Below are 27634 nucleotides of genomic sequence, written 5' to 3' on the forward strand. Positions count from 1 at the left end.
TTAGCATAATGATTTTCTGTTTCTCCAAGATGGATCTTTGAATTATTTTTCTCGATTAATTTTTGTCCCAAAGGAAAAATTGTTTTACAAGGTGATTCAATTCTACTAGACTGTACCGATTTTATGGCATTACTGGATTAAATAGGCCTTATGGGCTTACCTTGGGAACCCAGACGCCAACATTTCTGTGGGGAAAATTCATTTCAAGTTCTAAACTACCAGCTCCACAAAAAGCTCATGAGTAAACCAGTTATACACTTCTTAATTTTTAATTTTTTTGTTTTGCCTTGCATTTGCCCATGAGAGAAGCAGCCATACTGGAACAAGCTGCATTCTTTTAACTAACTTCTTTTATCAGTCAGAATGCTTTTGTCTGTAAGTAACAGAAGACCCTGCTAAATGCAGCTTAAACAATAAGAGCGTTTATTATGACATTCAGCAAGAAGTCCAGAGAGAAGTAGATCTAAGAATTGACTCAGCAGCCTAACAATGCCTTAAAGTACCTAAGCTCTTTCTAACCTCCCTGCTTTGCAAGGCTCTGCATGTCTTCAGTCTTCCTCATCCCCAACCCCTAGGCAGTAGGAACTCTATGCATCACGTCCTCATAACAGCATCCGAAGGCAGGAAATGAAAGAGATGGACGTGTTTTCTCCTCATGCATATTTCTTTTATTAGGAAGAAACCTTTCCCAGGAGTCCTGCAATCGACTTTCTCTCAGCTCCGATTGGCCAGACCTTAGTCAAAGGCAAACCCCAAATGAATCCCTGATGAAAGCAGAATGAGGTTGTGACATATATCCTTCATGTTTCATACCCTGTGCTGGGAGTAGGGCACATCTTTGCTTAGCACATTTTCCCCAAACTTGAACAAAATTAGGGTTCAGTTAGGAAATAAGAAGAGGAGGCTTGTTGTTGGTAGATAACAAATAGCATATGTCGTAGTGTAATTTTACCCCTTTATATTTCCTTTTGCTTAAGAGGTTTACTCTAGATGCTAACATATGGCACTGGGCTGCAAAGATGAGGCTTTAATGGGATACAAAACACATTAACAAAATGCATGCTAAATTACAATGCTATGGTTGTGCTGCAAACGTGATGTTGTGAAATTCTATTCCTGATTAGAAAGTATAAATTGTGCAATGCTATTTGGATGTTAGAGTGATTCATTGAGCTTAAAGACATAAAGCATAGAAAGCTCCCTAGTACTAGCAATACTCACTTTTCATTGACCTATGTCCAATGAACCAAAAGATAATCCATGTGGAATTCTCATATAAACAAGAATGTTAGTTAACATGCCACTTACTATACATTGAAATCATGGCAGGTTTTCAATGATTAGTGACACAGAAAATATTTGTCCAGGGACTGTTAGCAGTAGTTTTTTCCAAAGCAATATCCCCTGAATTAGAGCCAAGTACAACCAACAACACAATCACCAAGGATCCTCTTCTCCAGTAATAAGCCCAGAGGTTCTGTTTAATAAAAATGATTACTCCTTTTGTAAAAATTCTACTCCTTATCACAAGGTTATGTAAAAATAATTCGTGGCTTAGAAAACATACCTTAAGTCAATTCCTTTGTCTCAACAAGATTTTGCAACTCCATAGACCCTGTAGAAGAGAGCTGTGTTCCAATACCAACCCAATTCCAGTGAAGTAGTCAGACAGAGGCAAGGTTACAGCCAAACTCAATTCTATCTGTCTGCAACAAAGTTGCAACATTTCAATACATAAACGCGGAAGTCAAAGGTCTACTAAAACGTTTTCTAGGAATACAATGCTGCATGGAAGAGAGGGTAGCCCTTCTAAAACCATACTGCTATTTAGAACTTTACCACAAGATCTTGGTCTGAGAGAGGTCATGTCCTCTCTCCCCTGGGCTGCAAAGGTGAGACTTTAATGGATACAGAACACATTAACAAAACGCATGCTAAATGTTCTCTCTCCTCTAACTTTGAAATGTCATGGAGTAATGCTAACCTTGTGTGATTAGGATTTTCTTTGACTTACCGCTCTTCCTAGATGGAGCCAAGAGGAATGAAGGCTGGAATCCTCAAAACTCTGTGTTGAATTTCAATAGCGTCTTTCTTCCTAAACTTTAGTTGGAGAGTGAGGATCAAAGGATTGTCCAAAAAGGCAGAGTCTTCTCACTACACAGGGTTTAAATATATGTCTGAAAGTGAAGAAAGCAATTCTTAAAGAGCTTATAATGTTGTTTTTTTCTTTTTGCACAAAACCAAAGGAAAAAAAGACAATAAAGAAGTACTCAGAACACACTTAAAAAGAAAAGAAATACTTTTAATTGTAGTGAAAATTGTCTTCAATGGCAAGTAAAGCAACCTTAAAATTAGAAATGAAATAAATAAACAATATTGAGGTGGCCTAAACCTATCCATATCATGTCAATTTGAACCCCTGATGTATTGTTTGCAATGAACATTCTAACACTGCACTGCCCTAGCAAACTTGAATTATGATCTTAATCAATTAATCAATATTTATTTATTGAATGTTCAGCACTAGCCTTCGTTCTTTGTTAAGAGTTAGAGAGACTATAAAATGCAAAGCCTATTTCAAGGAGTTCACACCATTGTTGAGAAGATGACTACTATACTTAAAACAGTAGGGCACAAATGCAGGTGCCATATAAATTAAACGCTAAAATTGCATGCAGTCTAAAATATACACACTTTTATACATTTGTAGAATTTTGTTTTCATCTACCTTTCTCTTTTGACTCTCGGTACATGCAATTCCTTCCCACGACCTTAACAATTGATCTTTTTAATGTGAGTAAATTGCCAAGCCTAATGTGCTGCAGATTTTGTCTAAAGCTGGAGCTTGTGACATTCTCTGACTGCCTTCGTAAAGTCCAAAATAAAACTAAGCCAAAGTACTCCCAAACTTTTTATACTGTGAATACTTTCTGTTTGCTTTAGAATTGTTTGGAATTACTCCTAAGGAAAAAGAAAAAAAAAAAACAAAACAGACTTTAGTGAAGCTGAAGAATTAATTGGGCTTTCTGCAGTTCTGTCAATACATAGGAAAGCTTCTGTCTATCCAGATCCTGTCAGAAAATAACAAAAGGTTTTCACTGATGTGCAAAGCAAGAGTTCATTTAATTTTTCGGAATTCTATTTCTCAACTCTGTATTCATTAGTTGAGTTTGTCTTCTTTGTCCTTAATTATGTTGTCTTATGTGCTGCAAGCTTTATATTTTAAAAACATATATAATTAATTACAAAATTAAATAAATATTTGTGCTTAATTGGAGGATGGAGAGAAGTGGCTTGTTATGATACTGCAAAAAGAAAAACAAAGTAACTATGATCTTCAAATATCCAGGAAAACAATACATGTTTAAAAAGCGAAATATTCAGCTATAATTATTTTCTTTTCCATCCAAGAATTAACCAGCTAACTAAATATAGCTTTTACTAAATCAATTCTACATCATACATAAACTTTAATGTGAAAACCTTACCAAACAAAAATCTTCTACTGAGAACCTGTTCAAAATATTATCAAAAGATTTTCTTTCTGAAACTGAGAAATTTGAATTAGAGATGCTATGTAACAATGAAATGTTAATGAGTCTATTTTGCCATCGATAGACAAGTATGTAGAAAATGGTTTTAATCTCATAGAAAGAAAATGGTCTTAGTATCCCTTATTTCTTCCCATCTTATTGTGAAATAATATTTTATGAGGCTAATTGTTCAACAATTGCTATCTTATCTATGAAAGGAAATTGCTTTTTTTTAAAAAAGTAGGCCAAATAAAATAGGCCAACTTGTTTATGAAGTAAAGTATTTTAATCCACTTACTCATAATTCTTGGCTTTTGACAAGAAGTCTGTGACATCTGAAATGGAAATATTCACTGTATAATTACACAACTTTTAACATGTATATATATATATATTCATGCTAAAAATTTTAGATGAGCTTATTTGAATAGTGTAGGCCATCCATTAAAATCAAGAAACTTATTCAATTGGATTTGTTATTCCTAAACATATCCTCATATGACATTGGAACTATTTCTTGCCAAGCATTGGTATATAGTTTTAAAGTTACAAAATTTTTTCTTCTGCCCACTAATTCTAAACAAGTCTCCAGTAGAACAAAGGTAACTTATACACTGCATCACACTCACTAAAAACTCAATTATAAAGAGATTACAATGTACAGTTGATAAATGATATAATTTTATGAGCAATTTTTAATGCTCCGCTTTAAGATAACAGGAAAATTTATAAAATGTTAGTTTGGAATTTTCAGATGAATTGAAGTTTTTCTATATAAAAACTATGTAGCCCAGTGTTTTCATTTTGAACTTTCTTGTAGGCTTCAAAAGACTAAAAATGGTTTCCTAAGAGGACTATATTTTTAGTCATCAAAATCTTATCATCATTACTGAGACATATTTATACTGGGACATGTAATCAACATTTAATGTAGTATAACAAATCCCATAGTCTTAACGCTTTATTCATTTATTTCTTACCATTATTTGGGTAACTATAGCTATCAAAATATTATAAAATAATATATGTAATAATCAAGTATAATCAATAAATAATCAATAATCATTATGATGGATAATAAGCAACTGCTAACATATCAATGGCTTAAAACCCCTACAGATCCTCTAATTTCATCTGGGCTTCCAGGCAGGACTCGACTAGGCTCAGCTAAACTCCAGGTCTGGGACTGGGTTCAAATCTGTTGCACCTGTCTTCATCACTCTGGGATTAGAGGTTACTCAAGCATATTTTTCTCATGGAGCAGAAACACAAGAACTCAAGCCTAGTCACACTGGCACATTGAAACTCCTGTTCATTCTCTGGCCATTCACATTGGCTAGAACAGGTCACATGGCCAAGCCCAACATCAATAAAGTGGGGAAATACATTTCATCTACCTTAGTAAGAAGGAGATAATACAAAATCACTTTGCAAAGGGGTGTGCAATTCTATAACAAGAAAAGAATGAAGAATTGGGGACAATAATATTCTATAATATTTTTGCAATACATCATAGTAGACATTTTTAACTTTTACTTTCATAAATATATTTGCACACTTTGAGGAATAAGCTCATGATAATTAAGGTAAAATAATCTACTTGTAATAATAATGTAAAAATGAAAATTTAGCCAAAATTTATGCTAGTTTATATTAAGAGTTTAGGTTAAATATACATTTAACAATTAATTAGATTCTTAACATATGAGTGCATTTAAATTACATCTCCCAGAACAAACCAAATGAATATGATAACATCATTTCAAAAGTTATTTAATGATGACACTGTTTGAATAATGTACCTTTTCCTCTTGATGATTGGAAATCACATTTTTCGTAGCATACGTTAGGGCAAAGAGTAGGCAGTAATAGAAATCTAACATTTCTCTTACATGTTAACAAAAAATATTTTCTAATATGATTTATATAATGTTCTACCATAAAATTGTGTTATGTAGTAGATCTAATTTCAGTAGAAACTCAAGCACGCTGGAATGTAAAGTGTGTAACTATTTCAGTACATCACCAAGTGCAGCACTTCTCTGAGTACCCACCTCCAGGGCTAACTGAGAACCATAAATAATCCATTTGATTCTTGACACTACTGCCCAGAGTGGTGAGAAATGAAAAGGCTGTTACACCGTTTTTTATTCTGATTTTGTCTTTGTTTTTGGTGCCTGTTTTTAGTACATGAATTTTTAAACGTTGAAATGTGTTATTTAAGAATCACCCTAAGTCATATTAAAGTATAATGGCTAAAAGAAAAACCAAAGATCTTTTGTAGTACTTCTCTACTTAAAAATCTTCAACGGCTCCCAAGTTACCTACAGAAAGTACTTTTCAGCCATTTAGCTTTCTAACTTTATCACCCCTATTCTCCTATCCTCCAGCCAAATTAGGCCATTCCCTGTTGCCAAAACTTGTCCAAGGCTATCCCACCGTTTTAATTTTTTTCTGGCTGTTCCCTCTATAAGAAACTTCCTTGCCTATTATCCACAGCCCTGCTGACCTCCAAACATTTGCTCCTATCAAGAACTCAGATATAACTTTCCTCGCAAACTTTTTCTGATAACCCCAAGACTGTGAGTTCCCATTGCCTCACCCCATCCCTGCTTCTGGTGGTACTTCAAAGTGTCTACCTTCTGTGTAATTTCTCAGTAGTCATTTATGGAGTACCTGCCACGCGTCAGGAGCTTGTTCCTGCTCTTCATAAGCTCAGTCTACTTTGCATGTTTGCTCTATTGTAACAAAGCATAAGCTCCCTGGGATCAAAGACTGTCTTATTCGTTTTCTCTTCTCTGTGAGGTGCTAACATATTCACTTACACACAGTAGGAGCTCAATAAATATTTACATGAAGAAATAGTAATAGAAAAGTCTCAGTAAATTTTATTTGTTTGGTCGATGACTTCTCACAAAATGATTTAAAATGTGACTTTAGACTTCAGCAAAAACACCTGGATCATAGACACTCAATAAACTGTAGCAGGGTCATTAGAGGTAATTGGATCCATTTGAGCCAGAAAAAGACTGTGCTGTTTGCCTCGAGGCATTTAAAATTAAAGCTAGAACCTTATTTGTATGAAATAGTTTGAGTGGGGGTCTGCATAACAGTTGCAACTTCTCAAGACTATTATAACTCTATAGTAAGAATTTACATTATTCAAACAGTAAACAATCAACTGAAAAAAATGATATACTCTAACCTTTAACACTTTATTTATATAATTAGACATCTCCAGATTAATTAACTAATTTTACTTGCATAAAATAATAAAGCTGCTAAAATTTTGTATTTTTAATGTTTTTCTCCTCTTTGATCTTTTTGCTATCTTCCTTAAGTACAATTTTATATGCCACTAATTGCTCAAAAACATAAAGTAGTCCATTATTTCTTTATAGGCATGAGAGTTTAAAGCTAGCATAGACTGGAAATCGTTGAGTTTTATCTGCTAATTTTACTCAGCATCAACTGAGACCCATAAAAGTCATTACTGAAGCCTCCAAACCTATCAGAAGTTAAACTGTGACTGGAACCCAGGTCTCCTGACATAACGTTCGTTCTGCTTCACCGTCCTACACATTTTTAAACTCTCGTTTTTCAAGATCTCTACAATGATACTTCATATTAAAATTACTTAAACTTTTTCCTAACTCTCTTCCCAAAACAAATCTTCACTCAGGATGACTACCTTCTATCATACTTACTTTTGTCATGAAGAGTCTTTCCTTAAATTCCCTTCTGCCCAAACTCAAAGACTGTCCTCCTTTGTGAAACAGACTCTGTTTTGCCAACTCACAATGGTATTTCCAGTTTTTTAAAAAAGAAATCTCTATTACATGTACAAAACTCTGACAGCTAAGGTGCTAGATGGAAAGACTGTTCTCAAGAAGTTTAAAATATAGTTGGGGAGATTAAGCATGTTCACATAAATTGGGCAAAAGATTGAGTGTTGTAAGAGGGACACGATAGGCAATAGAATCACAAAAAGAGAAAGATTTAGTTAAGGACATCAAATAAGGCTTAATATATCAGTGGTATCTGCATTTAAAGATGGTAAAAATTCTAGAAAGAAGAAAAGACAATCGAAGACAAAAACATTGCACAGAGACAAGAGTGGGAAACTGCAGATGGAAAGCAGCAAGCATCAAAATTGGCAACGCAATAGAGGTTGTTAAGTGATGTAGTAGACTTGGTCATAAAAAGTATTAATTTCCAAGAAAAGACGCTTGGGCTTCATTTTCTAAGAAATGTGAACTTAATGAGAGTATTTGAGCAAGGCAATTTTCTGATCAGAGTTCTGCTTTGGAAGAATAAGCCAGATGGAGTCCATAGAACGAATGAAAAAGGACATAGCTCATGCCAAATAGACTAGTTGGGAAAGGAATGCTATAGTGGAAAGAAGAGTTCATGAGGGCCTGGAGTAGAGTTGGAAGTGGAAAAGAAAATACGGGGTCAAACGTGCAGCAACACTAGAATAGAGTCAGTAGGAATTGATACCTGATTGGATATGGGGAACAGAGAGCGGAGAAACAGTTAAGAGGGGTGGCTATAAAAAGAGAAAGAAGAAACAGAAGGACAAGGAAGTATTTAAGGGAAAATTCTTACAATCTTTTTGAAGCATACTGAGTTCTAAATTGAATTCACAGCATGTGTACTATAATATGTACCATAAATCAACATGCATATGTATTTATTTATTTATTTGTTTATTTTTAAGATAAGGTTGCACTCTGTCACCCAGGCTGCAGTCCAGTGGCATGGTCATGGCTCACTGCAGCCTTGACTTCCTGGGCTCAAGTGATCCTCCAGCCTCAGCCTCCTGAGTAGCTGGATCTACAGGCACATGCCAACATGCATGGCTATTTTTTAATTTTTTTAATTTTTAATTTTTGAGACAGAGTCTCACTCTGTTGCCCAGGTTGGAGTACAGAGGTACGATCTTGGCTCACTGAAACCTCCACCTCCCAGGTTCAAGTGATTCTCATGCCTCAACCTCCCAAGTAGCTGGGACTACAGGCATATGCCACCATGCCTGGCTAATTTTTGTATTTTTAGAAGAGACAGGGTTTCACCATGTTGGCCAGGCTGGGATTGAACTGCTGACCTCAAGTGATCCACCTGCCTCATTCTCTGAAAGTGCTGGGATTACTGGCGTGAACAACCGCACCTGGCCATTTTTAATTTTTTGTAGAGACGGGGTGTTGCTATGTTGCCCGGGCTGGACTCAAACTCCTGGCCTCAAGCAATTCCCCTGCCTTAGCCTCCCCAACTGCTGGAATCACAGGCATGAGCCACTGGGCCTGGCCCCAACATGTATATTTAGATATAGTAGCAATTTAATGCTTACTTACATGTTGACATACATTAAGTCAACTATTTCCATCTTGATGCTTCAATGATACCAGATACTCTTGAGGGAGGGAAAAAAAAAGGAGTAGGGGAATGAGTTGGGATGTAGAAAACACCTATTATATTCCACATTCAGGCACTACAATTGCTACTATTTCCATTTTACAGATAAGGAAGCTAAAATCTAAAAATATTACATTGCTGGAGATAATAACAGTGTGTCCCCAGTCTTACTGACTTCTGAATTTATGAACTTTTTTTTTTACCTTCTATCAATGGGTAGAGAATGTTTTTTACCTTCTATCAATTTGTAAAGGCTCAGAGAAGCAGATTTTAGCTAAATATAAGGGAAAAAATAACTTTCAACAATTTTAGCTGTGAAATTCAGGAAAAGAACTGAAACAAGGAAGTTTTAATGTGCTTAAGAAGGTATGCAATCTGTAAACAAAGAAAATCACAAAAGTCTTCATCCTGAATTATCTGAAGATAACAACTGATAACGTGACAATGATACGCAGAAGCAAACATAAATATTACAGCTTTTTCTTCTTCTTTGTGCTGGTGTACAGTTTTTAAATAGCTGCCTTTTGCTTTTTTCAGACTCAACTAGATTTTTTTTCACAATTTTGTTTGAATTTCATGTATATATGTGGGAGCATCTGTTGTAGTTAAAACTATATGTTTTTCTTAAATGTAAAAGCAATAATCAATTCAGGAATTAACTTCTAATGAAGATTTCAGAAAATGATTTGTCAAAGATTTCTACCTGTTTCTCCATGAATCTCTAATTTCTTTCTTTCTTTTTTTTTTTTTGAAATGGAGATATCTTAATTTCACAGATTATCAGTGGAATGAATAAATGAAAATAGGCTCTATCAAGACATAAGAATGTGAAAAGTGAAAGGTTTTTTTTGACATTAGGAATCCAAGCTTCATTGCACTTGCATGCACCAATTCTCTCTGAGCTAGTTACGAAATACAATGTAAACTAACATTTCAACTTTAAAGCCAAAGTATGAATTCAGGTCTCATCTTTTTGGATAACTACATCCCATTTGTGAAGAATACTCTCTCACAAATAGGCAGACCAACCTGAGTACAAACAATCCAATGGTCCTGCTAAAATCTGGACAAAATAAAAAAAGGAAAACAACAAAATCGAAAAAGAAATTCTACTATTGCCTTCTCGTTAAAGTTGTTTGCTTGATTTGCCTTTCATAAATGAAAGGGTGGGTGGGGTTTTGTAAAAGAGTTAGTGTTCATTTAATTTTATTATTATATATGGAAAAATATGCAAAGTGAGTGTGATTTCCACATGGTGTTCATTAACTGTATGTAGATCAGGTCCAGATTGTTATAGCTTGAAATATAGAAACAACTTAATCCAATATACAAAGGGTATCTGGTGCAAAATGAAGTATTTTGGTCAATAATCAAGTGCATTTCAATAGCTAATGTCCTTGCAAAAACCCACAACAAGGTGGGAGGAGGTAGCAAGATTTGAAGGATTAAGAAATAAATTAGAGGGCCGGGCGCAGTGGCTCACGCTCTAAATCCCAGCACTTTGGGAGGTCAAGGTGGGCGGATCACCTGAGATCAGGAGTTCAAGACCAGCCTGGCCAACATGGTGAAACCCCGTCTCTACTAAAAACATACAAAAATTAAGTGGACATGGTGTTGGGCACCTGTAGTCCCAGCTACTCGGGAGGCTGAGCTACGAGAATCGCTTGAACCTGGGAGGGGGAGGTTGCAGTGAGCCGAGACCACCACTGCACTCCAGCCTGGGTAACAGAATGAGACTCTGTCTCAAAAAAAAAAGAAAGAAAAAAAAAGAAAAGAAAAATAAATGGAAATGGAAATAAAAAGAAAAGAAAAAAGAAATTAGAGATTCATGGAGAAACAGGTAGAAATCTTTGGCCAACATTTAGTCCAAGAATAGATCTTAAACACCGTAAGAGTTCACCAGATTGTTTTTTGAGGAAACCTATGTTTAAAGTAAGACTTATTCACCTGGTTCCTGAAGTTTATCACCACAACAGCTCAGGCTGGGCAGATTGGTGATTGGTGATTGGAAATTCTGGATCTTACATCTTCATAGATTTAAGACCTTGAAGGATTGGATCTAATGTTGCCAGCTGGCTCTGGGAGAACATCTAGAGGACAGGACAGAAACTTACCACTTTCAGTAAGTGTCATGGTCTGCATCAGGGAAGACTGATATGTCTACATGTGAGATAAATGCTGTCCAACAGAATATCCCTATTTTTCAATGGGAGAAACTGAGGCTGATAGAGTCTAAGAAATCTTCCCAATGCAATCTTGCATTCAGACTCCAGAGTTCATAATCTTTTCATTGTATCAAGAAGTTGTGATATTCCCCAGGCAGGTCAAAGATTTTTTTTTAATGTTTTCATAATAGGATTCATCTTTAAATTTCTAATTTGGTCTACTCTTGGGGTGACTATATGTATCATAATATTAGCCTCTGATTTTCTGCTATCTCTTAAACTTTATTTTAGTTCCTCTTGATATCTCTGCCTAAAAGTAGGCAAAATAGTTTTAACAGCAATACAACTTTTCCCTGACTAATTTTTTCTCATAAAATCTCAGCAATCATTTAATTTGTATAAATTCTAATTCTCCTTGACCAAGTCTTCAAAAGAAAAAAATCAATCTGGCAAACTATTTACATTTCGAAATTGACAACAATACAAAAACACAAAGTCAGACACATACAAAGACAAACATGAAAGAGACCTCAGACATCAGGCAACTGTAGAATAAAGAGATTTAAATAATAAGCAATTATTAAAAATATTTTCAAAAGACCATGATACTAGGTTAAATATTGCTACACAAATGAAAGACAGGTCTGATGAGACACTTTGAACTTGGATAGGTTTCTTCTGACCATTTCCAAACACACATACCAAAATTAGGAAGGGTCCATTTGGTGTGAAACAATCTGATCAATTGCGATTAGAGCATACTATTTAGAAAAATGTCCTGCTTTGCCTTTAAGTTATTAACATGAACACACACACACACACACACACACACACACACACAGAAATACATATACAAATGTCAAATATGAATCACCTTTTTAATATGAAAACAATCACTCAAAATCTTCTGTGCATGTGATTCCATACATTTGTGTAACTGAGAATGCTGTACTAGGTATCTGCAGCCTTCGATTCGAAGTTCAAATTTACTACTTATTAAGAGGATGACTGGAGAAGTTAGTAATACTCCTGTGCCTCAGTGTTCTTATCTATAAAATAAAGGAGTTGGCCTGGATGGCTTCTGCAGTCATTTCCAGCTGTATAATTACACATGATTCTCCAACAATTGGGATGAGAAAATCTGCATGGCTATATTGAATTGCCTTTGTCCTTGGTCCTGAACAGCTTAGGACTTCGGGACTGATTCATTATGGCCAGGAAGAAACACTTCCATTTCAATTTCTAAGATAATCATGCCCAAGGTTAACCCTTTCAGATTAAATGTTAATTTTCTTATTTTTCTTAGGCCTCTATATTTGTTAGCCCAGGACTTTCTTGTAATTAGATGTCATTCTTTTGATTAATTCTGTATTTGCTTGAGGAAAGTACCTATTCTTAGCCCCTAGATTATTTCTAACATGTGCACTTCCTGCCCTATCTATGCTTTTTCTTGTGTTTTTATGTCCTTTCCTTGCACCTAAGTAGTACTTTACTTTAGCTAATAATTTCCTTTAATTTTCTTTGTCTGGTCTTGCACTTCAAAATTCACCAATTATCTCCCAATAATATACAGAATGATGCACTTGTAGCTCTATTTCTGATTCAGGCTAGAAACATTTTGTGTCAAATATAGCCAGTCCTCTTGTTATTGCATATTCTTGTTTCTAAACATCTATAATTTTCCCTAAAATAATGTGAATTAGAATTTCCCTTATAAAATATGTTCCAAAGTTTTAATTATCAAGATGAACAAGAATAGACAGGCTCCACTTACACAACTTAAAGATATGTCATCTGCCATAACTCAAAATTAGAAAAGTATAGTCAGATAACTGCTGCAGATGTACAAGTCCTTTAGGTAAAACGTAAATTCAGGTATAAGGTGACTAAATTCAAAGGTTCAGATGGCTGAACCAGGTGGTAATCAATGAATTTGTTTTTCGCACTTAAAAAAAACATATTGGTATCTTAAATGTTTTAATCTGTAAAAGGAATATAAAAATGAGAAAAATAGTTTATATATTTTTTCTCTTTTTCGGTATATCATCTAGAGGTTTTCTCCAGCCCTGAAAGAAGGGGTGGCTGGAAGAGTAAGTCCTTAGAGTATAAAAGTTTTAAATAGGAACTAATTATCATAACTAAAAGTCTCTGGTATCTCCACTGATTCATTCTAAATAACTAACTCTACATTTAATTTATTTCATAATGTCTAAAATAGAATTCCAAGCTGCTGACACTAAACAAGGACCCAGCAAGAGAATAGAGGATAAGAAACTGGCTCTTTCAGGGAATGTTTGCATTAACAAAACCATACAATGAGCATAGAAACACCAATCATCGCCACAATATGATTGTGCCATTATGTTTCTACTTTCCACACACACTTCAGAAGAAGTAGTTTTAGTTCTTTCCTAAGGTCTTTTACCCTTCAAGGCTTTTCTTCAGGAGTCTAGAGGTACAAAGAAAAAGGAACATTAACATCCTCAAGAAAGATTTCTCCAGTCTCCCAAATGAATACATCATGAAGGCTTAAATACATCAATAGTTAAGTCTATAAAAGTTGTCCCAAACGTTAGTGCTTGTATAGAATCTAGTGGATATCTAAATATTTCTACTTGCTATATGAGAAAGTGAAGGCAGATAAACTTTCTTGGACAGCTTTTGAAAGTGATATAAATAGTCAAAATCATTCCCGGCGGGGCGCGGTGGCTCACGCCTGTAATCCCAGCACTTCTGGAGGCCAAGGCGGGCGGATCAACTGAGGTCAGGTGTTCGAGACCAGCCTGACCAACATGGTGAAACCCTGTCTCTACTAAAAATACAAAATTAACCAGGCATGGTGGCACATACCTGTAATCCCAGCTATTTGGGAGGCTGAGGCAGGAGAATCGCTTGAACATGGGAGACGGAGGTTGCAGTGAGCCGAGATTGCACCATTGCACTCCAGCCTGGGTGACAAGAATGAAACTCCATCTCAAAAAAAAAAAAAAAAAAAATTATTCCCCACAACAAGTAATATTTAAAAAGCTATAGATTTTGTAATTTACGTTTGCATTGTATAATTCATGGTTATTTTGATTAGCTAATAGTTTTCAACATATTAAATTTATAATATGAAGTTGTGATTTTTTACTATGTATATATAGCTTATTGCATATTGAGTTCTTTCTAATAATTACTGTGATTAATAAGTATATCTATACCCATACTGTACCCTTCAGCATAAAATTGCAGTATCATACATTTTTCTAGAGTTTTATGGCTGTTAGATGTGAATTTTTTATTTACTAAAAAATATTTACTCAGAGTCTGGTATATGCTGGTGCCAATGATAAAGCAATGAACAAATCCTGGTTTTAACGCTTATTACTGAGAAATAATATCCATACTTCATTGGAAATGGTTATTTCTTTCTTTAATATGGTATGTAAAAATGTTCTGCAGTGAAACATAGTGACTTTTTGTAGTTTAATTATGGTAAGGCAATTTTAAAAATAGACAATCCATTACTAATGCTAAACATTCTCATGACCAATTACCTTCATATCATCTTGTCAGTTAGTTGCATTGAAAATCCAGTTTCCTCATTACTAATAATGCTTTATTGCTCTAATTTTATGCATGATGACAATGAAAAATTTTACATAAATTGTTGAATCTTACAGTTCCACAAGATGGTTCATCTTTCTATTCTACTGTGGCTGGATTGTTCGTTTAGCTTAGCTCCTTCTACTGTAGTCTCTTGTCCCCCTGACATTTGCTATTACTTTTATCCACCCTCTGCCCTATAACAAACTTTCCTGCCAAACCCGATTCCAGAGTCCCTTTGTGCCATCCTGAAAAAAAAACCCACACACTTTGTGAAATATACTTTAGTAGCATGCCCTTGCTGCTTACATAAAGACACACTGTATGTAGAATAATGCTGCATTTTTCTGTGATATATTGCCATATTGTAACATCATTGACAAGGGTCTATACTCTGTTATAGTGTTCCATCTTTTTCACATAAAGCATCTAATATTAAATTTCTCTGTGAGAACATCAACTAGAAAAATGTTCATTATTATGAACTGGGGATTTTCCTATTATTAAGCACTGAGAGTTCTATGATCAACTACATTTTTTCTTGACAGGCCAGAAGCCAATCTTAGCTTAATGGAACCTCAAGTCTTTACAATTTGGGGAGCTGTGTTTGAGAAAATAAAACTTCAAAATTATGAATACAAAATTACGTACGAGGCTGTGAAAGAGCCTCATAAAAGTTCAGGGCTTTGAAGCTTAAGCTTTATTAGCTACACGGTGTATTCACTTCTGCTTAGAACTAAGTTTTATGCTACTATTTTCCCCCCTCACCACTTCTCAGTACACTGGTTACCCTCTTGTTCTTACACAATTGGGATCTTATTGGTTGGTTGACTGCAATTTTTGAAAGACATGGAAATTATAAAATATTACATACATAAATAAGAATAGCTTTTAAACTTAAAACATTAATATACATTTACTTGTCAATCTTTTGGTTGATATTCAAGCCTTTAGGAAATTAATTGGAAGTTATTTCATAGATATTTTTCTGCTTAATTTCCCCTTCTTAATCTTTTACAATTTGATTTTTCTTCTTAATTTTGGACAAATGGTCTTGCATTCCTTCCCTATGCTTTTATTACAAGCCACCTCAAAATTATTTAAAATACATGGGTTAATGACTACCTTATGACTATTTACACATAGATTCTCTATTTTGAAGATTACTGAGGAAAATGTTGGAATGCATGGCTGATTATCTTGGACCTTTCTGAATTGCTTCATTTTGTCAGATTTGGCATATGCTATATAAATAAAATTTAACTTCACCCTACTTAAAACATACAAGGTTTTTATTTTAAATACGTGTGGACTGTCTACATTGCTTCAACTTTCTAAAATCCTAAATAGGTGATAACTGAATATGTATAAGGTATCATTTTTTATACACATGGATTATTTTAGTATACTAAAAAATAATAAAGGTGGATAGATGTGTGGGTTTTTAAAAAATAATCAGGTAAAAGCAGAAATGAGTCAATATTTCAACATAACATTTGTGTTGTAGTTAGCATATGCTTTTAAATTTGCATAGGAACAAACTGCGGAAATATTAATAGCCACTGCCAGTCTGTTTTTTCACACAACAATGAACAGAATATAGAATTTGGTACTTTCATATGACCTTGTGGTACGGAGGTTTAAGAACCAACATTAGTGCACAGATGTGTACTATCCTTTGAAATCTGTATCTGATCTTCTAGGCTCAGTTTTAGCATCAAGTACAACAAAAATAGTTGTTACTTTCATCTGTGCAGCATAACAGAAGAATTTTAATCAAAGTAAGACACATATTCTGAAAGAAATCACTGTTTACTCTTCCACGAAAACACTAAATTTTGATACTTTACTTCAAATTTCAGGGTTTTTTTTGTTTGTTTGTTTTTTGTTTTTTGTTTTGAGACAGAGTCTCTCTGTGGCCCAGGCTGGAGTGAGCGGCGCCATCTTGGCTCCCTGCAAGCTCCGCCTCCCGGGTTCCCGCCATTCTCCTGCCTCAGCCTCCGAGTAGCTGGTACTACAGGGACCCACCACGCCCGAGTAATTTTTGTAGTTTTAGTAGAGACGGGGTTTCACTATGTTGGCCAGGGTGGTTTCGATCTCCTGACCTCAGATGATCCACCCACCGCAGCCTCTCGAAGTGTTGGGATGACAGGCGTGAGCCCCTGTGCCCGGCTTCAGTTGTTAAATAAATTAATTTCACACGACTTATGTTGAGTCATCCAAGATGAAGTCACTTCATTTCTTTTTTCTTTTTCTTTTCTTTTTTTGAAGACAGAGCCTCAGTGGTGCGATCTTGGCTTACAGAAACCTCCGCCTCCTGGATTCCAGCGAATTCTCCTGCCTCAGCCTCCCCAGTAGCTGGGATTACAGGCACACACTGCCATGCCCAGCTAATTTTTTTTTGTATTTTTTTAGTAGAGACAGGGTTTCACCGTGTTGCCCAGGCTGGTCTCGAACTCCTGAGGTCAGGCCATCTGCCCGCCCCGGCCTCCCAAAGTGCTGTGATTACAGGCGTGAGCCACTGCGCCTGGCCTCAGTTGTTAAATAAGTTAATTTCACACAATTGAAGTTGAGTCATCCAAGGTGAAGTCACTTTCTTTTCTTTTTTTCTTTTTTTTTTTTTTTTTTGAAGAGGGAGTCTCAGTCGTGCGATCTTGGCTTACAGAAACCTCCGCCTCCTGGGTTCCAGCGAATTCTCCTGCCTCAAGCTCCCCAGTAGCTGAGATTACAGGCACACACTGCCATGCCCAGCTAAATTTCTTTGTATTTTTTTAGTAGAGACAGGGTTTCACCGTGTTGCCCAGGCTGGTCTGGAACTCCTGATGTCAGGCAATCTGCCGGCCCCCGCCTACCAAAGTGCTGCGATTACAGGCGTGAGTGACTGCGCCCACCACATTTCTTAACAACCAGAAGATTGTTTCTTCATAGTGTGTACCTTACTATGGGTTATAGTAATTTGCAAAATCCATTAATACATTTTTTTTTTTAAAATTTATTTATTATTATTATACTTTAAGTTGTAGGGTACATGTGCATAACGTGCAGGTTTGTTACATATGTATACTTGTGCCATGTTGGTGTGCTGCACCCATCAACTCGTCATTTACATCAGGTATAACTCCCAATGCAATCCCTCCCCCCTCCATATAATACATGAATACATGATTTTTTTTTTTTGTCTGCAAAGTGGCATAACATAAAATGTATTAAGCCCGCATTAATACATTTTATGTTATGCCACTTTGCAGACAAAAAATATATCATGTATTCATGTATTATATGCATGGGAGAGAAAAACTAAATATTTAAAAAATATTTTCTGAGGGCAAGTATTAGTAAAGGTCATTATGAAAATACTGCCTAAATCAAAAGGACTTACAAAACTATAAAATTAATGATTATGAGTTCTTTTAGAATTAACAATCATAGGTTCTTTCCCATACATAACATAATTGTGCATCATTATGAGCTACAGTTTTTGAAACTTGGTCATTGTTTACTTTTTGAATGTTTTACTGAAAATGATGCAAGATTGGAAGTGAATGCCTTATGTTATACTACCTCCCCCCAATCCCCAGCAAATGTATGTGTTGAAGCTGTAATCCCCATTGTCACGGCATTAAGAGGTGAGGCTTTGGGAGGTCATTAGATCAAGAGGGTGGAGTCCTCATAATGGGATTGGTGTCCTTATAAAAAATGGAGGCAAGATAGATGATCCCTTTCTCTCCGCCATGTAGCAATACAGCAAGGAAAAGGGCTCTCACCAGGAACTGAATCCGCCTACATCTTGATCTTGAACTTCTCAGTCTCCAGAACTGTGAGAAATAAATGTTTGCTGTTCAAGCCACCCAGCCTACCGTATTGGTTATAGCAGCTCAAAATGACTATGGCATCACAATTGAGTGGCTATGAATATTTGTGCCCTTAGGTGTGGAAAGTAGAAAATAAACGGGAAGTAGTTTGAAATACATTAAAATGTGGCAAGTAGTAATACGGAATTAATCTACAAGTGGAGAAGACCCACTTGTAGAATTAGATGACAAGTAGAAAATAATATTAAGAAACATTTTTAAGTACTGCTTTTCATAGTAAAGTTTCAAACATAGGTAACTCATCATCCTTAGGAGGTACCACATAGTAAAAATACAAAACAATTCATGCAATATTTAGATATGTGATGAATGATAGTACACAATTGGATTATTGCACAAAATGGAGAAGTTTGAAGGAAGTACATTTCTGATCAAAGCAAGGAGAGCAACCATAACTTGGTGTCCCTGTCAGAGATAGAATTTTGCACAGATGAAGAATAATTTTTCACTATTGTTTCTTTTAAAATTATGACAATATAATAGTTTTCACAAGATGAAAATGAATAATCTAAAGAAATACTAATTTCAGTGCAATGTTATAATTGATTTACATAACAATTCATTCTAGTTCTTCACTCTCAAATTTAGTTATAATCACATGTATATTTAAGACGAAGTTAAACATGTTTTAAAAATAAAGTTTAAGATATTGCATTCATTGTGAGTGCTTGCTTCATAGTGATTACTCAAGTATTGACTTCATAAATCATGGATCCAATTTTAGAATCTAAATTTCTGTGAAACAAAATTGATAGCCTATTGCCGACAAGGATAGGTATGCCATTCAAGACTATAAAAGTAATTTCTTAAGTGTCAGTTTACCTTTTCCATTTGAATTATCACAATTTTTTCATTTGTAATTCTTGTCGTGTGCATCATCCAGGATAGGACTGGTTATGCTGTGGTAACAAACAACCCTGAAAGTCTCAGTGGATAGCACAAATGTTTGTTGTTTTGTTCACTCTATATTTCCAGTGCAGGTCGCTTGAGGGTCTTGCTGTTCAGTGCTTTTGAGAAACCAGGCTGATGGATAGTATATGCACAATCTAGAGTACTGTCAATCACTGTGGAAGCCGGAAAGACAGTTCATGAGGGCTCTTACTCTGACAGTTAAATGCTCTGACCCAGGAGTGACCCATATTACTTTTGCTCATGACTCCATGAGTCAGAACTAGTCCTATGGACTCAACTACGTAAACCAAACAAACAAAAGTAAATAAGGCAGGAAAGAAAATTCTAGTAGGTAGCCAAAGGCTAGACATATTTGCTGAACAGCACTGAGGATTTCTGCTCTGTACTATAGCATCAACCTTACTATTTTAAAGACACTGGTGTTGATTGAATAATTCATTTAGTGTTGATCTCTTTGAAACACAACCATCACTAAAAAGTAGTATTAACAGGTCACTTTTCCTGACTTAGCAGAGTAAAAGAAACCACCTTCTGCTGGAATGTCTTGCTAACATTTCAGTGCACTTCAAAAGCCTTCTACTAATTGTAAGGTTGGATTAAAACTGGTATTTTAAGTGACTGAGTGATGCCAGTTACAAAAACACTTCAGCAAGAGTCGTCAGCTATGGGCAAGCGGTCAGCTCTACTGGGAAACAAAAGTCTGGAGAAGGGAATAGCAAGTATTACACATTGTTATCATTGTTTTAAATTGAGAATGATCTCAGCCTTAAAAGATGTTTTATCAAGATGTCATTGAAAACTTAGCCGTTTTAATGTCAGCTATTCTGCTAGAATGCCTTTTTGTCTGGCTGCTACTAGATAATGTATAACTAACAAATAAACAGACTGAAGTCTTTAATATTGAAACAAATTCCCCTTAAGGTTATGAAAGAAATGGACTTGAGGGATAACTTTAAAAATACAGTATTGTGTTAACTTCAGGCATATTATCTGCATGGAAGGAACTAACAGCAGAGTTCCATAGGATGCCTTAAGTTAACTTCCCCTTTTCTCTAGAATGAGAATAAATTTTGAAAATGAAATAGTGTTTTGAGGATAAAATGGCAAAGCTTTTAGTGGATGTTGCTTTTGATATGTTGTATCTATGACATGTTGATTTTACACAACAGGCCATAGATCCCAAGAAATATTAAATTAAATAATATTTGCATAAATATTCTAAACTTGGCTAATTGAAAGTAGCAAATGCTACTACTTTAAAGTAGTATTTGGAAGTTAGAATGACATAAAATATTTTAAAATTTTTTTTAGTGCTACATGATTATAAAATAAGGATGTAAAGACAGTATCACCATCTTTTGAAATGCAATAGCCTAACAATTATTTTTGTCATTAAACAGTGTTTCTTGGATGTTTACCATGTGCCACACATTAGCATTATAAAAAATTTAAGTGTATTCCAGAATTGTATTTTGACAACAATCTATTGGTGTCGGTATTATTGTTATCAGCATTTCACAAATGAAGGCATTCAGACACAATCTGGTTCCAAAATGTTTGTACTGACATTCTTTTGAGGATATGGGCTTTGGAGACAAAGGAACTGATATTCAAATCTTGCTCTGCCATTTAGTAAAGGTGTCAGTCACTTTCAACAAGTTACTGAACCTCTGTAAACATGAATTTCTTTATTTGCAAAACTCATAAGCTTTTGGTGAGAGAAAGTGTAACTAGGAATGGAAATCACTTTGCGTATTGTCTTTCTCCAGTGTCCAAAACATATCAGCAAATATTATTATTCTCATATTGTTACTGTTATTATTATTAGATACAAAGAAAAACATTTAGCAGAATCTCAGGAATATAGTAGAGGCTTAATAAATATTAGTTTTTAAAAATATATCTTCAAAAGTCATAATAATCTGAATAGATAAAAGACAACCCATAAGTGAAATGAAATCTGACTGTGATAGAATCCACAGGGCTCTGAGAATGTGTCTGTGAATGACCTCGAAATGAAAACCATGGCACTATTTTTAACCCTGTTTCTAAATTTAACTGTGTCATAGTCTCATATCAGTCCCCTTATTGCCAGGGAGTTTGGTGTTCATTTAATATACACTGAGAACATTTCTCAGTGCATCAGCTTTCAAATCTTGGCAGTGAAACAGTTTCAATGACTATTCATATTTCCTATGTAGTAGAATTTAATAACAGATCTGTGGATTGGAGAAGGGAAGTGGGTAGGGTATCAGGGTATGAAAGATTTGTGACAGCTCTGATAAATTCCTTTCCTCCTTTCAAAAGCAAAAATCGCAAAGCCCTTTTAAATTACTGAGAACATTACAACTGAATGCTCGCACTCTTTAAATCCAAGCATCATCAATGACTATTAAAATGAATGTAGTGCTAAAGTATATTTGAGATTCAGTGCTCTAAGAAAAAGTTCACTGGGAACTAAAAGATGCTCTTGCACTGTCTGATTAAGGATATCTGTATGAAGAACTAAATGATGCATCAACTTTGCAAGCTCAAATCAATTTAATTGATTTGTGTGTATTATTATTCTATTTGTTATGTTTGTGTTTCCAATTGTCAAAAGCAGGATTTGCCAACTAAGGGCTGTATTACATATACGGTAGTTAGAGGGTGCTGAGTCTAATCCTTAATCTATATCATATGGTGCTGGCCAAGAACATTAGTTTTCAGAAATGGAGAAGTAACAGTTTACAGAGTAGGTCTGCTGAGACACTAGCTCAGCAAATCCTGGAGGCTAATATGGAGGTGATGTGACAATCAAAGGGCTAGGTTAGTTTCCAGAGTTTTCAAGTAAAATTCCAAAAGTTGACTGAAGGTAAGCTGGCCCCTATTATGTTAGCCTATCAAGTTGAAAAGTGATGTCACAACAATTTCATCTGAATTAACTATGATTTGGGGCTAATTGCCATTAAAAATAATTTTTCTAAAAAGGTATATGTCATCCTTCTTACTTCTAATAAAAAGTAGCCACACATATTAAATTGTTTTTTTCTTTAACATTTGTACTAAGCATCTTGGTGGAGTAAAACACTTAAATTATGAAATTTAATGATGGCATTTTTTCCTTTATTGATGCTAACACATTTGAAATTTAAAATTTACATCTATATAAGGGATTTTAAGACTTTTTTTGGTGTTATCTCTTTGATAAACATGAGAAAAAGAGAACATATATACCAAACTGTTATGGATAAGAAGCATTTTGATTTAAAAAAAAAAACAAAGTAACAACCTTGTATTGGTTGACAAAGGCTGATTACAAAGAATATTCTATTTGCTAATGTTCCTAAACTTTGTTTCACTGGGCAAGATAAATCAATTTAAACAACAAATAAAATTAAGGGCTTCACTTCTAACAAATGTTATTATAATACTTAGCATACTTATATAAGTATACTTAATACTTATATAATACTTAGTGAACAAGCCAATGAGAAGTAATTCTCCCATCTTCCCTAGGCTGGAGTGTAGAGATACAATCATGACTCACTGCAACCTTGACCTCGCAGGCTCAGGTGATCCTCTCAACTCAACCTCCTAAGTAGGTGGGACTATGGGTGTGCACCACAGGCGTGCACCACACCTGGCTACCTTTTTGTATATTTTATAGAGACAGGGTTTCACCATGTTGCCTAGGCTGGTCTTGAACTCCTGGGCTCGAGCAATCCTCCCAACTCAGCCACCCAAAGTCCTAGGATTATAGGCATGAGTCACCGCACCTGACCCCTCATTTCCTACCTAAAACATTCTGGGAGATGAATATGTGAAGAGAAGCCCATTCTTCCAGTGAGAAAAATTAGGGTTACAAGTATATACCAAAATGGAATCCTGCTCTCCTGGTCAGGAAGTGATATCCATACAGGGTGATCTTGCTATTTTGAAAAACCGAAAAAATTAATGAACTACAAGCAAGCAGCTGGTCCAACAGGAGCTATGGCCAGCAAAGCAATCACCAGCCACATGCACAGTGAGGCAAAGACCACGCCTCATGCATTGGAGTATCATGCATTGCAAACAAAGGGCGGACATTAGGGATAATGAACAGCAGGTACCATCATTCTCTTTTTGGTGTTCTGCATCCCAAACAGAGTCTTTATTTTTTTTAAGGCTTATAATCAGTGTTTAATCTAATCTGATTGGAAAAAAGCACGTTTTTTCCCCCTGGACTCAATTCCTCTGCCTTATTCTGGAGCTTTCTGCAATATGTGAAACAAATATTTTAAGAATCTTGCCATTATTTTTCAGAAAAAAAATATATACAAATAACCAAGAATCTACTAGGGTAAGCCATTTGTCAGCTATAGCACACCTTACTGAAAGTGACTTTTGATCAATAGCAACTTGTAAAGTAACGTTATACTGCACTGTAAGGAACGTTTGTGATAGTGCAACATAGAGGGGTTTTTCTGGTGAACAGTTCTTGTTTTGTGTTCATCAAAAGATTAGTTTTTTTTCAAAACTTATTTTTTTAAACAAAAAGCTCTTCTTCCTTCCTCTGAAATTCTTAAGCACCATTGGACATATTTTGATTATTTTTGGTGCCACCAGTTTGATAGTTTTCTCTTTAGGCACAATTCACTGACATACACGGCTTGAGAAGGAAAAGGAATCTGCAAGAATTTCCCGAGACATTCACATATAGCGTGTCTTAGGATTTTCATTTTCATTTGGCATTTTCCCACTCAACCAATTACATTATCACTCAATGTAAACTTTAAAAAAGAAAGTCCTCAGTTAAAAAAAAAACCTTGAATTTCTTCTGCCTAACGACATAGATATTCCTCTCATCTTTAAATAGAAGAAAAGTATATTTGTGCTTTTACATATCTGCAAATCATGTGTTTTTTTCTCTCTTCTTTACTCTCTTTCTCTTTCACTCTTTGTATGTCTCTCCCCACCCACCTCTCTTCCTTCCACCCCAACCCCATATCTCAACCTCCATCTGTCTCTGTTTCTATCTCTGTCTCTTCAATGACTTGTTTCTCTAGCATACAGGGTCTTTACTAACCTATGCAATGATGATTGATGCTGCAGAGTTTATTATCCTTTTCTAGGTTGTTGCTATCCATGGAGGTTTTGGCATGGTGTAATTCTCCATGAGATATACCTATTATATAAGTTTCTCATCTCTTTCTCAGGCTATAACTTATGCAGAAAGTCTGCCAAATACACAAAAGTGGCCAATTGTAACATGATTTGAAAATGTGGTAATGAGCCCATGCTATCAGTATATATTTATAAGCAAATACTGTATTTCATCAATCTAAGATGTCATTGATTAAAAGACACACCATTATGTGTACTACTAAGAAAGAAAACATGTTTCTAATTAAATTGGACAAAATATGAATTGTAACATGCATTCCAATTTCACAGATGAAAAATGTGGAGAAGGGGAGCACCGCAGAGCTGATAAAATATGGTTAGCTTATATATATTTATGTGCCTTTTCCCCTTCTATTACTTTTAGTGTAACTATCAAGAATATTATATTTACTTCACTGCCTTTTTTTCTCTCTACTTTTTTTCAAATCAAATGTATGTGCAAGCAATTCTGCTAATTCTGCCTTGATTTTAGGATGTAGCTTAAGGCCTGTGTTTGGGTTCCCTCCAAACTGTGTCATAGAACTTGGCACCATTTACTCCTGTGGAGTTAATCTCATTCATTCTGCATTTAGTTGGCCAGTGATACGGAACAACAGATATCAGCGAAGCTAGCATATGGGTTCAATATCTTGGAACCACTCTGTTTTTCCAGGTTAAAAGGATTATCCCAAAAATACCTATCAATTTTAAACACATTTGGACTACTTCCACAAAATTGTGAAGGAGGAAAAGTCTTCAGTGTCATCTCTCTTTCTGATGAACAATTTTCTTCATATTCCAAAGCAGCAAAGATTAGAGGGTGCCTTATTATTCTAGGTGAAGACCACAGCCCTTATTAATCGCTGTGTGTTCTTTCTCTGATCTTCTCAGGGTTAGTAGTTTAGCAATTAGCAAATCTCATAATATAATCCTTCCAACTGGCCGAAGAAAGGGAAGTAGGACTCTGCCCCCAGGAAAAAAAAAAAAAAAAATGGCATGCACTTAACACTGGTTTTTCGGAAGGCAATTAATATTTTTATCCTTTAATTAGGGAACCCAGGTGACTGTAGGTAGAGGCAGGTAAGTATTAGAACAAACAGCAAGAAAAAGAAGTTTTGACAGGTTACCAGGTAAGATACTTGGGGAAAGGTGGGCCTTATATCTATCCACAGTATACAGTTGTAACTCTAATCCAGTAATGCCAAGAACCAGCCCAGAATTGGGGAAAGCATTTGCTTAATCTCAAAATGTTTATACTAGTCATCTAGTAGATGATGGGGAAAAAGTCATTTATTGTTTATTCATTCAGTTAATAGTTTTTAGCTGTAATATCAACCTGGCCTGTGATCAATGTTACGAATATAGAAATAAAATAGACTTGATTTCTGCCCTCACGGAGTTTATAATATAGCAGAGAGTACAGACATTAAGTAGATACTTATGTGTTATAGGTATTATAAAGGGTATGCACAAGATGCTATAGAACCTCGCCTAGTATTTGGCAGGGATCAAGGAGATGACATCTTATTTGAGACCTGAAAGGTGGGTGCATATTAGCTAGGGAAAAGTGGGAATGGTTTGTAGTTTCCAAGCTCAGGAAAGAATCAGTCCATTGGAGGTCCCATACTACTACTATTAGCTCTCTGGCCTATGGGCTAAAGCTGAAAAAGAGTAAACATGAATAAAACACAGAGAGGGAAATGCATAAGGGGTAAGGTTGAAGATACAGGTGGGGACCATCCACATTGTGGGAAATCATTTCTTCCTAAGGCATTTAAGAAATGTGGACTTAAATCGAAGAGAAATGGAAAGTTATTAATGTGATTAAACACATGTTTTCCTTTTAGAACAGTCTAGCTGGAGAGTATAGAATTGATTAGAAAAGAGATCAGTTGTATACAGTAGGCTACTAGAAGGCCATTGTAGTAGTCCAGGTGAGAAAATGACACTGGGAATCAGAGTAGGGTGGCTGGCCGTAGAGCTGGGAAAAGTGGATAAGCCTGAGAGTGATTTGGAAGTAGGCTTAAGATTTACGTGGGCAATGAAAAAAAGCAGTCATGTATGCTTTTTCTCTTTTGAGCAACTGAGTACATGGTTGATATGATTTGGTGTGTCCCCATCCACATCTTACCTTGAATTGCAATTTCCATAATCCCCACATGTCTTGGGAAGAACCCAGTGGGAGGTAATTTAATCATGGGGGCAGTTACCTCCATGCTGTTCTCATGATAGTGTGTGAGTTCTCATGAGATCTGATGGTTTTATAAGAGGCTTTCCCTCTTTGCTTGTCACTTCTCCTTCCTGCCACCATGTGGAAAAGGACATGTTTGCTTCCCCTTCTGCCATGATCATAGGTTTCCTGAGGCCTCTCCAGCCATGCTGAACTGTAAGTCAATTAAACCTCTTTCCTTTACAAATTAACAAGTTTGGGGCAGCTGTTTATAACAGCATGAGGACGGACTCATACAGTAAATTGGTACCGGGAGTGGGGCACCACTGTAAGGACACCCAAAAATGTGAAAGCAACTTTAGAACTGGGTAACAGGCTGGGGTTGAAACAGTTTGGAGGGTTCAGAAGAAGACAGAAAAATGTGGGAAACTTTAGAACTTCCTAGAGATTTGAAGGGCTCAGAAGACAGGAAGATGTGACGAAGTTTGGAACTTCCTAAAGACTTGCTGAATGGCACTGAACAAAATGCAGATAGTGATATGAACAATGAAGTCCAGGTGGAGGTGGTCTCAGATGGAGATGAGGAACTTGTTGGGAACTGGAGTAAAGGTCACTCTTGCTCTGCTTTAGCAAAGAGACTGATAGTATTTTGCCCCTGCCCCAGAGATCTGTGGAGCTTTGAACTTGAGAGAGATGATTTAGGGTATCTGGTGGAATAAATTTCTAAGAGCAAAGTATTCAAGAGGAAGCAGAGCATAAAAGTTTGACAAATTTGCAGCCTGAAGATGTGATGGAAAAGAAAAACCCATTTTCTGAGGAGAAATTCAAGCTGGCTGCAGAAATTTGCATAAGTAA

Source organism: Macaca mulatta, chromosome 2 (genome assembly GCF_049350105.2).
Source record: "Macaca mulatta isolate MMU2019108-1 chromosome 2, T2T-MMU8v2.0, whole genome shotgun sequence".
Taxonomy (NCBI): domain Eukaryota; kingdom Metazoa; phylum Chordata; class Mammalia; order Primates; family Cercopithecidae; genus Macaca; species Macaca mulatta.